The sequence below is a fragment of the Dermochelys coriacea genome, chromosome 12 (genome assembly GCF_009764565.3).
Source record: "Dermochelys coriacea isolate rDerCor1 chromosome 12, rDerCor1.pri.v4, whole genome shotgun sequence".
Taxonomy (NCBI): Eukaryota; Metazoa; Chordata; order Testudines; family Dermochelyidae; genus Dermochelys; species Dermochelys coriacea.
Window position 1 is genome coordinate 42,434,798 of NC_050079.1, and position 13,217 is coordinate 42,448,014.

At 41.4% G+C, this 13,217-nt stretch overlaps 1 long non-coding RNA gene across 1 annotated transcript in view; it reads left to right on the plus strand.

Moving 5' to 3' along the window:
• LOC122456224 overlaps window positions 1-6,472 on the plus strand; it is a 593,145-nt gene extending 586,673 nt beyond the window's left edge. The window contains exon 6 of the long non-coding RNA XR_006274979.1: window positions 5,830-6,472. This is a non-coding gene — a long non-coding RNA (uncharacterized LOC122456224). The remainder of the gene's footprint in view (window positions 1-5,829) is intronic.
• Window positions 6,473-13,217: the final 6,745 nt, after the last annotated feature.

A 13,217-nucleotide genomic window follows, 5' to 3' on the forward strand; every position in this document is an offset into this window, starting at 1 on the left:
ACAATACTCGAAATCCAAAGGTGCAAACAATTAATGTTTATTGGGGTGAACTTCCAGCAAGCATGATTCCCATTTCCTTCCTCAGTGTCCCCCTTCCCAGCTCTGACACCACAGAGCCTTACCTGTGTCCCTGTTCCCATTCCTGCCCTTAGCTAAACATGATTCCAATTTCCCCAACCCCAGTCCCTGTTCCCATTCTCCCCCCACCCACACACACTTCCTGATTGAGTGCAGACTATATAGTAAAGCTTGAGTTCCGCTTAGCTATACCTTAGCCAATCATTTTACTGAAATTTAACTAACCAATCCTAACATATTGTAACATGATTATGTAACCAATTATATCCCACCACCTAAATTAGTTTACACCCAGCAAAATTAATTATACAGCAGACAGAAACAATCACCGAACCAGACAGAGATGACACAGACAAACAGAAAAGGAGTACTTGTGGCACCTTAGAGACTAACAAATTTATTAGAGCATAAGCTTTCGTGAGCTACAGCTCACTTCATCGGATGCATTTGGTGGAAAATACAGAGGGGAGATTGATATACACACACAGAGAACATGAAACAATGGGTTTATCATACACACTGTAAGGAGAGTGATCACTTAAGATGAGCCATCACCAGCAGCGGGTGGGGAAGGAGGAAAACCTTTCATGGTGACAAGCAAGGTAGGCTATTTCCAGCAGTTAACAAGAATATCTGAGGAACGGTGGGGTGGGGGGGGGAGAAATAACATGGGGAAATAGTTTTACTTTGTGTAATGACTCATCCATTCCCAGTCTCTATTCAAGCCTAAGTAATTGTATCCAGTTTTCAAATTAATTCCAATTCAGCAGTCTCTTGTTGGAGTCTCTTTTTGAAGCTTTTTTGTTGAAGGATAGCCACTCTTAGGTCTGTAATCGAGTGACCAGAGAGATTGAAGTGTTCTCCAACTGGTTTTTGAATGTTATAATTCTTGACGTCTGATTTGTGTCCATTCACTCTTTTACATAGAGACGGTCCAGTTTGACCAATGTACATGGCAGAGGGGCATTGCTGGCACATGATGGCATATATCACATTGGTAGATGCGCAGGTGAACGAGCCTCTGATAGTGTGGCTGATGTGATTAGGCCCTATGATGGTGTCCCCTGAATAGATATGTGGACAGAGTTGGCAACGGGCTTTGTTGCAAGGATAGGTTCCTGGGTTAGTGGTTCTGTTGTGTGGTGTGTGGTTGCTGGTGAGTATTTGCTTCAGGTTGGGGGGCTGTCTGTAAGCAAGGACTGGCCTGTCTCCCAAGATCTGTGAGAGTGATGGGTCGTCCTTCAGGATAGGTTGTAGATCCTTGATGATGCGTTGGAGAGGTTTTAGTTGGGGGCTGAAGGTGATGGCTAGTGGCGTTCTGTTATTTTCTTTGTTGGGCCTGTCCTGTAGTAGGTGACTTCTGGGTACTCTTCTGGCTCTGTCAATTTGTTTCTTCACTTCAGCAGGTGGGTATTGTAGTTGTAGGAATGCATGATAGAGATCTTGTAGGTGTTTGTCTCTGTCTGAGGAGTTGGAGCAAATGCGGTTATATCGTAGAGCTTGGCTGTAGACAATGGATCGTGTGGTATGATCTGGATGAAAGTTAGAGGCATGTAGGTAGGAATAGCTGTCAGTAGGTTTCCGATATCTTAAGTGATCACTCTCCTTACAGTGTGTATGATAAACCCATTGTTTCATGTTCTCTGTGTGTGTATATCAATCTCCCCTCTGTATTTTCCACCAAATGCATCCGATGAAGTGAGCTGTAGCTCACAAAAGTTTATGCTCTAATAAATTTGTTAGTCTCTAAGGTGCCACAAGTACTCCTTTTCTTTTTGCGAATACAGACTAACACGGCTGCTACTGTGAAACCTATACAGACAAACAATAGGGAAATGGGGACTACAGTGATAGAACAACAAAGAAATGAGGATTTCACATCCGAGCTATTGATAAGTGAGTTCTTGCCAGACAGGATGCTACCAAACTAAGTTTCCTTTTACATCTTCTAGGTACTTCCCTTTCTCTGGAGGCGATGGGCGTTATCAGGACAGGATTGTATCCTAACAGCCCAATAGCACCTTATTTCAATGTGACTAGTTTGGAATGTGAGGAGGTGACCGGTCGCTTCCCAGCTTATGGCTGCCTCTGCTGCTTAGCCAAAGACCTTAGCCTAAGAACAGGGCCTCAGACTGTCACAGTAAGAGAAGGCTCTTACACCGGCAGACAGTGATTTTGATTGTTTCTTTTATACCTCTAGAACTAGCCAAGTGATAAGAATACACCTAAATTCTTAGAGTATAGGCCTTTACAGACAGGCCTGAATATCTATATCCTAACATTCGGAAACAATTCTTCATGTCCAACATTGATTTTCCTTTGCTCAGATTCAGAGTTATTCCACCATGGACCACCCCTCACTCTCCTTGTGGTTTAAACCCTTCAGATGTACTTTGTGGGTGGTTACAATGTCCTCTCTTAATCATTTCACTTGCAACCAAAATCAGATTTGAAACTGCATCTAGAAAGGTGAAAGGGCAGGGCACCAGTCCTGGGTCTCAACTTTTATCCCTAGAGCAGATAACAAATCTCGACCTCAGTTATAATAAACAAATCCTCTACATAGTCCTGTCATCTGTGTGTAATGTTAGAGCAGTCATGTAGGGCGCAGTGTCTAGAGAGGAAGGTGGACACAGCTCCTACCTTTTGCCTATGGGCCCAACCCACAGAGTTGGGAGGAAAATGTGGGCTGAATGTTCTGTTGAGCTCATTTAGAAGCTCTGTGCCCTTTTAGATCAATATTAGGGTTTATATATATGGGAGAAAGTGTATATAATTCTACCTTCTGAGTTGTCTTTTCCTTTAGCACAGTGAAAGTTGGAGACATGGAAAATAACTATTTATTAATGCAGAGGATTGAAATCAGAGGAACGGGATAAATAATTCCTTGTTTTTGCTAGCATTAAAGCCTCCTTCCCATTGCCTCCGCCTATGATCAGATGAGGCTAACAAAGAAGAAAGACTCACTGGCTTAAACTGTTTCTTTTAATGGTTGTATAGGACATACTCTCAACACTTTAATATCTCCCTCTCTCTCACCAATGAAGTTGGGATTTAGCCACACATTGATCAGCAAGGGCACACAGCTCCAGCCCCTTTGCAGCAGCTGGACAGCATCTTTAGGTGCTTTTGTTAAGTGCTAGGAAATAAAGTTTTCCTGTGAGATACAAAAAGGAGGAGGGGGAAGGGGATCCTCAGCTGGGGCAAGTCCTAAGTTAGCCTGTGATCCCCCTTGGTGTGCTCATGCCAAGGCACTGCTGTGACATTAACAGGCAGACATTCGAAGCATAATAATAATTCTGCAGATCAAAGCAGCCCTTCTTCAGACAATTACAGAAAAATTGAAGCTCTCCTTCAAGAGAAATGCATGTCTTTCTTTCTTTCTTTCTTTCTTTCTTTCTTTCTTTCTTTCTTTCTTTCTTTTTCTGAGAAAATTGGTTTTTCAGGGCTATAGAAAGAGCTGATTGGAAGCTGAAATCCTCTGTCTCTGCCCAGGGGTGGGATTCACAGGGTTAGACATGTAACATCTGAAGGCTGATTTTTTTAAATTGATATCCAAGAATAAAAGAGAGAATAGTAGGAGAAGCTGATCAGGAATGAATAAAGTCTCCTTTTAAGCTGAAATACACCCCCCCCCATTTTCCCTCCAGAAAAGCCGGACTGTAATTGCTTGCAATCACTCGGCACAAATTGTCTGCTCGTATTTGCTTTTTAATTTTGTATAATCTGGTCCATTTCGCTCTCCCTGCCTTTGAGCTTAACCTTTCTCTCATTCTCTCTTGCACATGCCTTCCCTTTCTCTCTTTCTTTAATTCTTCAGTGTTGTTAAAAAAAAATTAGTAATAATTCCCAATGATATTTGATAGCTTTTACTAAGCAAAGGCACTTAGAAAAAATAAAAGACTGAATGGACGCAGGCCACATCTGGTTAGATTTTCATCGCTGTCTGTGAAGTGTTTATTTATTTATGTATTTATTTTATTTATTTCTTCCTCAGAATACAATGGCTACTTTAATAAATATGTAGAATGACCCCAAAGTGAGCCAAGAGTTAGAAATCCTTTGTGCCACCTGCAAGAGAAAGAATCCCAGGAAAAGAGAGAGGTTGCTTTAACTCGCTGTATGTGATTGGATTTCCCAGCATACCTTTCAATGTTCCTTTATATCAAATTATTTACATTAAAGACTATGATCGTGAAATTGAGGTTACAGTAAATGCTGCTTATGTTAAAGAGTCCGGATTTGGAGGGAGGAATGGCGAGAGAGAGAGTCATAGTGGCAGCATCAAAAGAGGGAGAAAAAATCAGGCTGTACCAGAAAAAGGGAGAAATGGGACACATGTCAGATGAGGGAAAGTGGAGGCTGGCTGAGTGGGATAGAAGTGGGCAGAGCTGTTAGACGGGGTGGTTTGTTGCCAACCCCATTTTATATACATTTGCTAGTTAGAATTTTTTGTTTGAAATTGGGATGTTGCATGTGCTGAAGTTCTCACTACCATGCGGCGGGAAGAGAGATGTGTGGAAGTAGAATGTATTACCTGGAGCTCTTAACTTCTGGGTGAGAAGTGATGGAGAACCATGACAGGGTTGAGATTTTGCCTGGCAAGTGCTAATGATTCCCGTCTCTAGTCCTCCGCCACTGCATGTTCTGTCCATTCCATGTAAATATAGCTGTTTACAGTGGCCAGATCCTGAGGGCCTTATTCAGTTTTTGCTTTCAGTCCTTACTCCAGCAGACTCCCATTGAAACCAGGGCCTCAGCATTTGGCCCCGTTTCCCTGTTTTTGAGAAGAAACATATTTTATTCTTGTGTAGTTTTGATTGTAGTAGAAAATGGTGCCTGAAAATGGGAAGGGGGAGACCTAGAGCAGGGTGAACTCCATTAGAAAGCATAGAGAGAACATTTTCCCTAAACTGTCTGTCAGAGAGAAAATAGCTTCTCATTGTTCATACTACTTTTAAAGATGAATACATGTAGCTTCAGTGGCATATTGGGGCAGCTCAGAGATCAAATGGTTGAAGACTTCTACCACTCTGCAACCTTTTACATTTTTGGAACTGCTGACTGCCCTTAGCCCACTCTACAGTCTATCCCTCAACTTCAGGGCATCCTCTTCACCTGCTGTTCAGTCTACCACTCTCCCTTATGTTTGGCTGGCAAGCAGTGGTACCTCTCGCTCAGCCATCCCGGCGGCAGCTGTTAAATGTAAACTGGCTGGCCATTTGCTCACCTAGGTCCAATATTCATCTGTTCTTTGGCTGCTAGTGGTTACCTTTCTAAAATGGTAGTGTAGTACTCTGGTTTAGTGTGTATGGTCATGCTGACTTCTAATGGCTGGAGGCCCACTGAGGTCAAAGCCTTATCACTCTTCTCAGCTGATGGCTATTTTCATTTAGCCCAAGTACTATAGATCTGTTTTTTGGGATCCTTGGTTCTGGGTTGAATACCCAGTTGTTGTCTGAAGTTCATGGATTCATCATATTACTACTTATTCCACTAATACCCCTTTTCCCCAAAATTAACAATAAGAACAGCAACAACACTACCTAAGTCTTATTGGTGAAGATGGCCTGGGGCATTTTAGCTCACCTTTAACTTCTCATGATTGTTGTCAGAGGTTGTATATGCAACCGGAGCTGGGCTTTGAAGCCTTGTGGTAATGGTTTGTATGTAGTTTGTGGCTAGAAATTGAATAAATTCTTTTATTCATTTCAGAAGAAAACATAAGGATTGTTTTGTTTTAATTTCTAGGGATTCCGAAGGGACGATTGTAGCCAGCAGCGGAGATGCCTTTTCCTTAGCCCAGTAGAACTTCTCTAGAAATAAACCTGGAGCCCGATGCTGTGCAGGGACTCCCTGGAGAAGCCAGGGCCAGAAGTGCCCCACTGCTTCCCCAAGAGTTCTCTTCTTTCACACATGCCCTTCTTACTGGGAGCCAGCCTCTGATGGGACACGGCAGTCAGCTCAAGCTCTGATGTCTCTGATGATTTCTCCCTAGGTAAAGAACCTTTTCTTCTTTTCTTTTACACCCAAATATCTGCTAAAAATATAAAGTAGAGATTGCACAGAGAAAACTGAACATTTTTCTTGGGGATCTCCACTCTACTTACAGCGTATTGAGGCTGTAAGAGGAGCAGGCAGAGAGGCGTTCAGAGGGGACCCCTTCACCCTTGAAAAGATACACAGATTCACCCTTTAAAAACAAAGAGTTGCTGATTCCCAGCAAACAAACCTTTAGAAAAAAAGTGCAATTTAAAAAAGAAAATTACATGTATATTTTTTCTTGACACATTTTTAAGTGCTGTTTGTAACTGACTTACAATGCTCATATTATTCAGCTTTTCATTTGAAATTCTAATCAGTCCTTTGAATGGGCTAGTGTGGCCTGGGAAATGAAGGGAATAAAATATTTCCATTGAATTATGATTTTTTGCTGACTTCTTTGCTCACATCCCAGAACCACATTCTCTGGCACGAGACCATTCTTGGTATAGTCTTAGTTGTTTGTCTGACAAAACATAAGAATACAGGAAATCTGATAACACACCCAGGTCTGTCCCATCATATTGATGTATTTATGAGCACACCCCTGAAGTTTGGAGGGTTTGGAATTTTATCCAAGTTTCCTTCTAATTTACTTTCCCTTGCTAGATGATGAAGGAAGCTATTTTCTCTTAAAGTTATACAGTATCTTTCCTAGTGGCAAAGCCTTGTTCTCTAGTTTTTCAGATTTAGCCATACCCGGCTTAAAAAGATACGACTGGTTTCTCAGACCAACACCTGGTATTTATTATATATCTTTAGTAAATACAACAACATTTGCCAAAACATGTGGTTTAAGAAGATTACTGTGCTTGAATTAAATAGATTTTAAACATCTGTTGGTGCTTTTTAAAGATGTTCATAGTTCAATGAGAAAATAGCAAAACCGGTAGTGTTGTCCCTCTTAGAAAGAGAAGATCTTTTCTGGAGCATGATGGACAAAATTCATTTTTCTGGTATAGAGCACTGACTAGCGGCCTCATTCTCCAAGGTGTCCCCTGAGTGCTACCTGTGAGGTGCTGATCATCCTCAGCGACCACTGAGTCGATGGAAATTTGGAATGCTCAGAGTTTGTTGGGATTGGGCTTCAGAGTTGTCTCTGCTGGAATTCTGTATCCCATGTATTCTGGTGAAACACTCATTCCTCTGGTAGTTACTAACTTGCCTAAAGTCACCCGTGATGCGTGTGGTGGAGCAGGAGATTGAACGCACATCTCTCAAGTCTTAGGCCAGTGCCCGAACTTCTGTGTCATCCTTCCTCTGGTCCTGTGAAACCTCAGTTGGGAATCAGGGCCAAGGTGCTGTCTACACAAGAAAAAACTCTCCCTCCCCTACAGAGCTTGTCATCTGTGTGTGTGATCACAATCAACAGGTGGATCCAACAGACAGGAGAGCATGAGGTAATGGGGACAATTAGGATGAGAGTAATAAAGAGTGGTCATAGCATATCAACGGCCTAAGCACTGGTGGGTTTTATGGAGACATCATGACAGTGGTGAGCGTTAAGGAGAGATTTGCAGGAGGATAATGCAATGGCTTTGCACATTGTATATGGGGAGTTCATCCCCAGAACTGGTGGCGTGGGAGAAAGCACAGTGATGTGGGAGGTAAAACTGGACTGAAGGGTGGTGTCACTGCCAGTGCTGAGGGAGCCTCAGGGCCTCAGTACAAGATAAATGGTGTGGTAGAGTGGGGCAAAGCAATGGAGAGTCTTTAAATGTTGACAAGGCGTTTAAAGTTTGCTATGGCGTGGAAGGGGGAAGGACACAAAGAGGAAGATTATGCTCTAGCAACGAGCTAGAAAGATGGTCTTTGCAGCAGCATTTTGAATGGATTTAAGGGAAGTATGATGACATTTTTCAAGGCCAGAAAGGAGGCTATAGCCTGGATGAGTTCTAGCTTTGTAAATGGAGAAGAAAGGACTGATCTCAGAGAGATTGTGCAGGAAGAAGCAGCAACACAGCCTGGATGTGTGGGTCTAGAGAAAGTCCAAAATGGTGCCCAGTTTATGGGCTGAGAGCCATGGAGAATGGTGATGTTGGCCACATAGACTGAGAAGGGAGGGAGTGAGGAGCTCTTAGCGGGAAAGGTTAAGGTCTAATTTTTAACCAATCTCCTATTCCTTTAAATAGGATTCCACGTAATACCAGAGCGAATGGAGGCTCTGCAGCCAAACAGTGCATTTCTGAAGCTATGAGGGCCTCAGCTGTTCGTTGGTTAAGTGTTAGGGGGCATTATAGTGAGTTGAAATCCACTCCCATCCAATCAAGGATGTAAGATCCTTGATACCTGAGCGTATGTTTGGACCCTTTCGTTCTCCAGGGCGCTCTCTTCATAACAGATGTTTCAGTGTCTTTCAACCAGTGAGAAAAGTTCATTATATTTTTAATGTGATTTTAAAAAATTAAAATAATGATTTGATATACAGGTATTGATGAAAGATGTATTTTTAAATCAGTAAATTAAAATATTATTAATATTTCAGTGAGAATATTTTGTGATTATCTGTTTCATCTCCATTTTTGACCTATGACTTGGAGTTCACAGCATGAAGGAGATGGTGAAATCTGTTCACCATAAAATGTTAATTATAAGTAAATTACAGCACAAACGTTCAATCAGCCACATTAATTCTACATAAAGTGAATTATTGTAGCAGAAAATTTTAAAATGTGACTGAATTTTATAATCTTGATCCTCCATTTTCTACCTTTGCTTTTATTTCCAAGTCCACTGTTTTCTTCCCCAGCATGGCTAAGTTCTGTGCAGGTGGATCGCAAGTACTTTCCACTTAGGAGATGTTAAAAATTCAGAAGTACAATTTGATCCATTTGCATGCAACCTCCTGAATGACTCTTAATTATATAAAAATCTCTTTGCCCAATGGCAAAATGTAACAGATGTTTGAACTGTTTACCCAGTCGTTTAAAGCTGAGAAGGCCCTAACTCAATACCCTGAGAAACATGAGGCTGTTTTGCTAGTGTTACCGAGGTAGATGGCAATACTATGGCATTCTACCCAAAGAGAAGTGGGTGGGACCAACTGAGTAGACCAGTATAACGTTCTGTACATTTTCAAAGCATTCAATCCAGTTTTAGTCCTGCAACTCCTATTGACAAGTGCTATGGCTGAATCCCTGTGCACTTCCTTGAAAATTTAGGGGACAGCGTTGCTGGTCTCTGGTCTCGTGAGGTACCAGAGTTCTCATTTAATACTGCAACTACATACATAAAGTTCAGCTTCCGGAGTTAAATCCAAATGGCATTAAACTGTTATAAAACACTGTGCTGAGACAAACTGTCTTGCAGTAAATGCTGAATATGCCATCTGTGCTCTGAATCACCCTGATGCTAGAATATCCAGGAGATCACACAGCTCCTCAGTGTTCTAAGTCTCAGTTAGGGTGACCATGTGTCCTGATTTTATAGGGACAGTCCCGCTATTTGGGGCTTTTTCTTATATAGGCACCTATTGCCCCCCACCCCAGTCCTGATTTTTCTCACTTTCTATCTGGTCACTCTAGTCTCAGTAGTAGTGCCGGAAAAATAGGTTTCAGAGTAGCAGTTGTGTTAGTCTGTATTTGAAAAAAGAAAAGGAGTACTTGTGGCACCTTAGAGACTAACAAATTTATGTGAGCATAAACTTTCATGAGCTACAGCTCACTTCATTGGATGCATTCGCCAGAAAAATAGTTTCCCATTTGATGAATAAATGCCCCAATATTTTCCTACTCCTGACAAAAAATTGGTCAAGGCCTCTAATAAATTCACAACTTTCTGGCAAAAGCAGCAGATCTGGCAAAATTATTGTTCTAGGTCTCCTCTCTAATGTCATGCCTCTAACATTTCTGATCAATTCCAAAGGCTTATTACAGTGCAAGTATGAAAAGATTAGAGATTCAAACATAGTTTTAATCCCATCCTGTACGTGAAAGTGAATGAGATGAATGAGGGGTTTTGTACCTTTGCCGTCTTTGGCTCCACCATGCTGTAAAATGTTATGTGATAAAAAAAATCAATTTGAATTTGGATGTTTCTTAAATCTTTTAAATCTCAAACAGTGACTGGGCTTTTTCTTTGGAGACTGTAATGGTGACATTTCACTGCCTAGAGACATCTTTAAGCTCAAAACTGTTCTCCTAAAGCAACTATAAAACATTTTTCTGGAGAGCTTCCCTTCTCAAGAGTTCTAGAGTGCACCACAATCCCAAGGAAATACTCAAAAGTATAGAAAATGTCTGCTCATTAGAAATTGGTATCCCATTTGGCAACACTGAAAGAGCCTCTAGGCCAAGCACCTGCTTGTTGTTTGGTAATAGATAGAGCTACTCCATATGAATGTAAAGCTGATTCAATTTGGATGCCAAACTATCTCACTGGTCTGAAAACCACTCCAGATTGGTACCAAGATCCCCTACTTTGATAATTCAGTACAGTTTACATCTGACTCATCAAACTGTCAAAACCAAAATAACATCACTCCCACCTAATCCCTAATCCCTGCAAAGGTAACCTTGCTGAGCAGGTAAATGCTTGCTGTACTTGGCTATGTCATCCTCATCTGAACTTCGCATTTGCTATTGCATAGTAAACCTATATGCGAATGTTGTTTGTGAACAAATATTAGATGTCTGTGACATGGTTCAACTCTTCCCATTAGGAGAACGTAGGGACTTTGCACTGGCTCCTCAGCTCAGCCATTCCATTAAAATCCCTAGAACCCCACCAGAAAGCTGCAGCACTTTGTGAAAGATTGAAATGTTTTTTATTGTAGTAAAGAACATACAGAAACGGGACTCCTAACACACTTATGAAGGGAAGAAAAATCCATCTGTAAAAGTGGGGTGGGGGTTGAGAAATTTCCAATTTGCTAATGGCAGGTACTGCTAATCTACAAATGTATGCAGGAGCTGGTGATCCTATAGCACAGTGAGATAACCTTGAGGATTAAAATGTCTGAGAGGAAAGAATTAGAAAGCGGGCCCTATTAAGGGGAAAGGAACATCCAGGCAGACCAACTGGATAAAGTTAGACAATGGAGTGTTTTGTTTTCTCAGAAAGGTATGTGTGCCCATGTCTGGTTCTGCCATAGCAATCCCTTATAGGGTCCTGAGGATCCCTACAACATATGCCTGTTTAAGCTATCCAGCTTCACTGAGTCCTAAACAGTTTGTTGCCTGTGAAGGGCAGGGCTCCTGGAAGCATGTGCACACAAGTCATGGGCAAAGACCAAGGCAGCTATCTCTGCATAGCTGATGAGAAGTAAAGGATCCAAGTTTTCCCACTGAAGAGCTTGATCTTGCAAAGTGCTGAGGTCTTCAACTCCCACTGACCTCAATGAGAATTGAAGACGCTTATCTCCTTGTGGGATCGAGTCCTGAGTGAATATAGAACTACTTTGAAGGAGATGAGCTTGTCCTCTTGATGCTTTGGTCTGAATAGCTGCAGTGGGCAGGAGCATTGAATCAGGATCAGTTGGTATTCAGATGGTCTTCTTAGAAATACCTAAGATAGAAATAAATAGAGCATTTTTCAAGGTTCCTTCCCCACTCTGAACTCTAGGGTACAGATGTGGGGACCTGCATGAAAGACCCCCTAAGCTTATTCTTACCAGCTTATGTTAAAAACTTCCCCAAGGTACAAACTTTGCCTTGTCCTTGAATCCTATGCTGCCACCACCAAGCGTGTTAAACAAAGAACAGGGAAAGAGCCCACTTGGAGACGTCTTCCCCCAAAATATCCCCCCAAGCCCTACACCCCCTTTCCTGGGGAAGGCTTGATAAAAATCCTCACCAATTTGTACAGGTGAACACAGACCCAAACCCTTGGGTCTTAAGAACAATGAAAAATCAATCAGGTTCTTAAAAGAAGAATTTTAATTAAAGAAAAGGTAAAAGAATCACCTCTGTAAAATCAGGATGGTAAATACCTTACAGGGTAATCAGATTCAAAACACAGAGCATCCCTCTAGGCAAAACCTTAAGTTACAAAAAGACACAAAAATAGGAATACACATTCCATTCAGCACAGCTTATTTTACCAGCCATTAAACAAAAGGACGTCTAACGCACTTCTAGCTAGATTACTTACTAACAGTTGTAAGGCTGCATTCCTGATCTGTTCCCGGCAAAAAGCATCACACAGACAGATAGACCTTTGTTTCCCCCCCTCCAGCTTTGAAAGTATCTTGTCTCCTCATTGGTCATTTTGGTCAGGTGCCAGCGAGGTTATCTTAGCTTCTTAACCCTTTACAGGTGAAAGGGTTTTGCCTCTGGTCAGGAGGGATTTTATAGCACTGTATACAGAAAGATGGTTACCCTTCCCTTTATTTTTATGACAGCATTCATTGGGATTCAACCCAGATTTTCCATAATATCATAGAATACATTAATAAATTGTGAAAGGGTAGTTATTTTTAGTTATATACATATACAAAATATATCTCATTACCACTATGGTACATGCATTTTCAGCTCCAGGTTCAAATAACAAACATGATATCTTGATATTTGCATGCATAGCTGCCATGATGCAGCATAAATTTTTGCATATGAGGTTCTAAAAAATCTGTTCTCTAATAATTTAGACTTGCATTCTTCCTAGTAGATCTGGCGCACAGACTAGTTTGACACTGAGACATATGCCTCACTGCATTTGGATTATAACATGTACAAGTAATAGTTAAGTGCTGCTAGTGAGGCACAGATAATGCCAACCATAATGCTAACCATTTCAGCAAGTGTGTTTATGGAAAGGGTAGGAAACGGAATTAATCACAAGAATCTGACAGATCTCAAATGCCTTGATACAAGGATGATAGACCTATTGGAAATATCTGAGATTGAAAGATGTGTCATTTTGATTTGTTCTGCCATCTTTTTTTTACAATGTGCCTAACATTTAGTAATTTAAAAGCATGGTATTAAGAGTAAAACAAGTCGGATTATGGAGGCTTCTCCCGGTCCAATCCTCCTTTGGCCCCTGATCACACCACACGATCCATTGTCTACAGCCAAGCTCTATGAAACAACTGCATTTGCTCCAACTCTCAGATAGAGACAAACACCTACAAGATCTCTATCAAGCATTCTTACAAC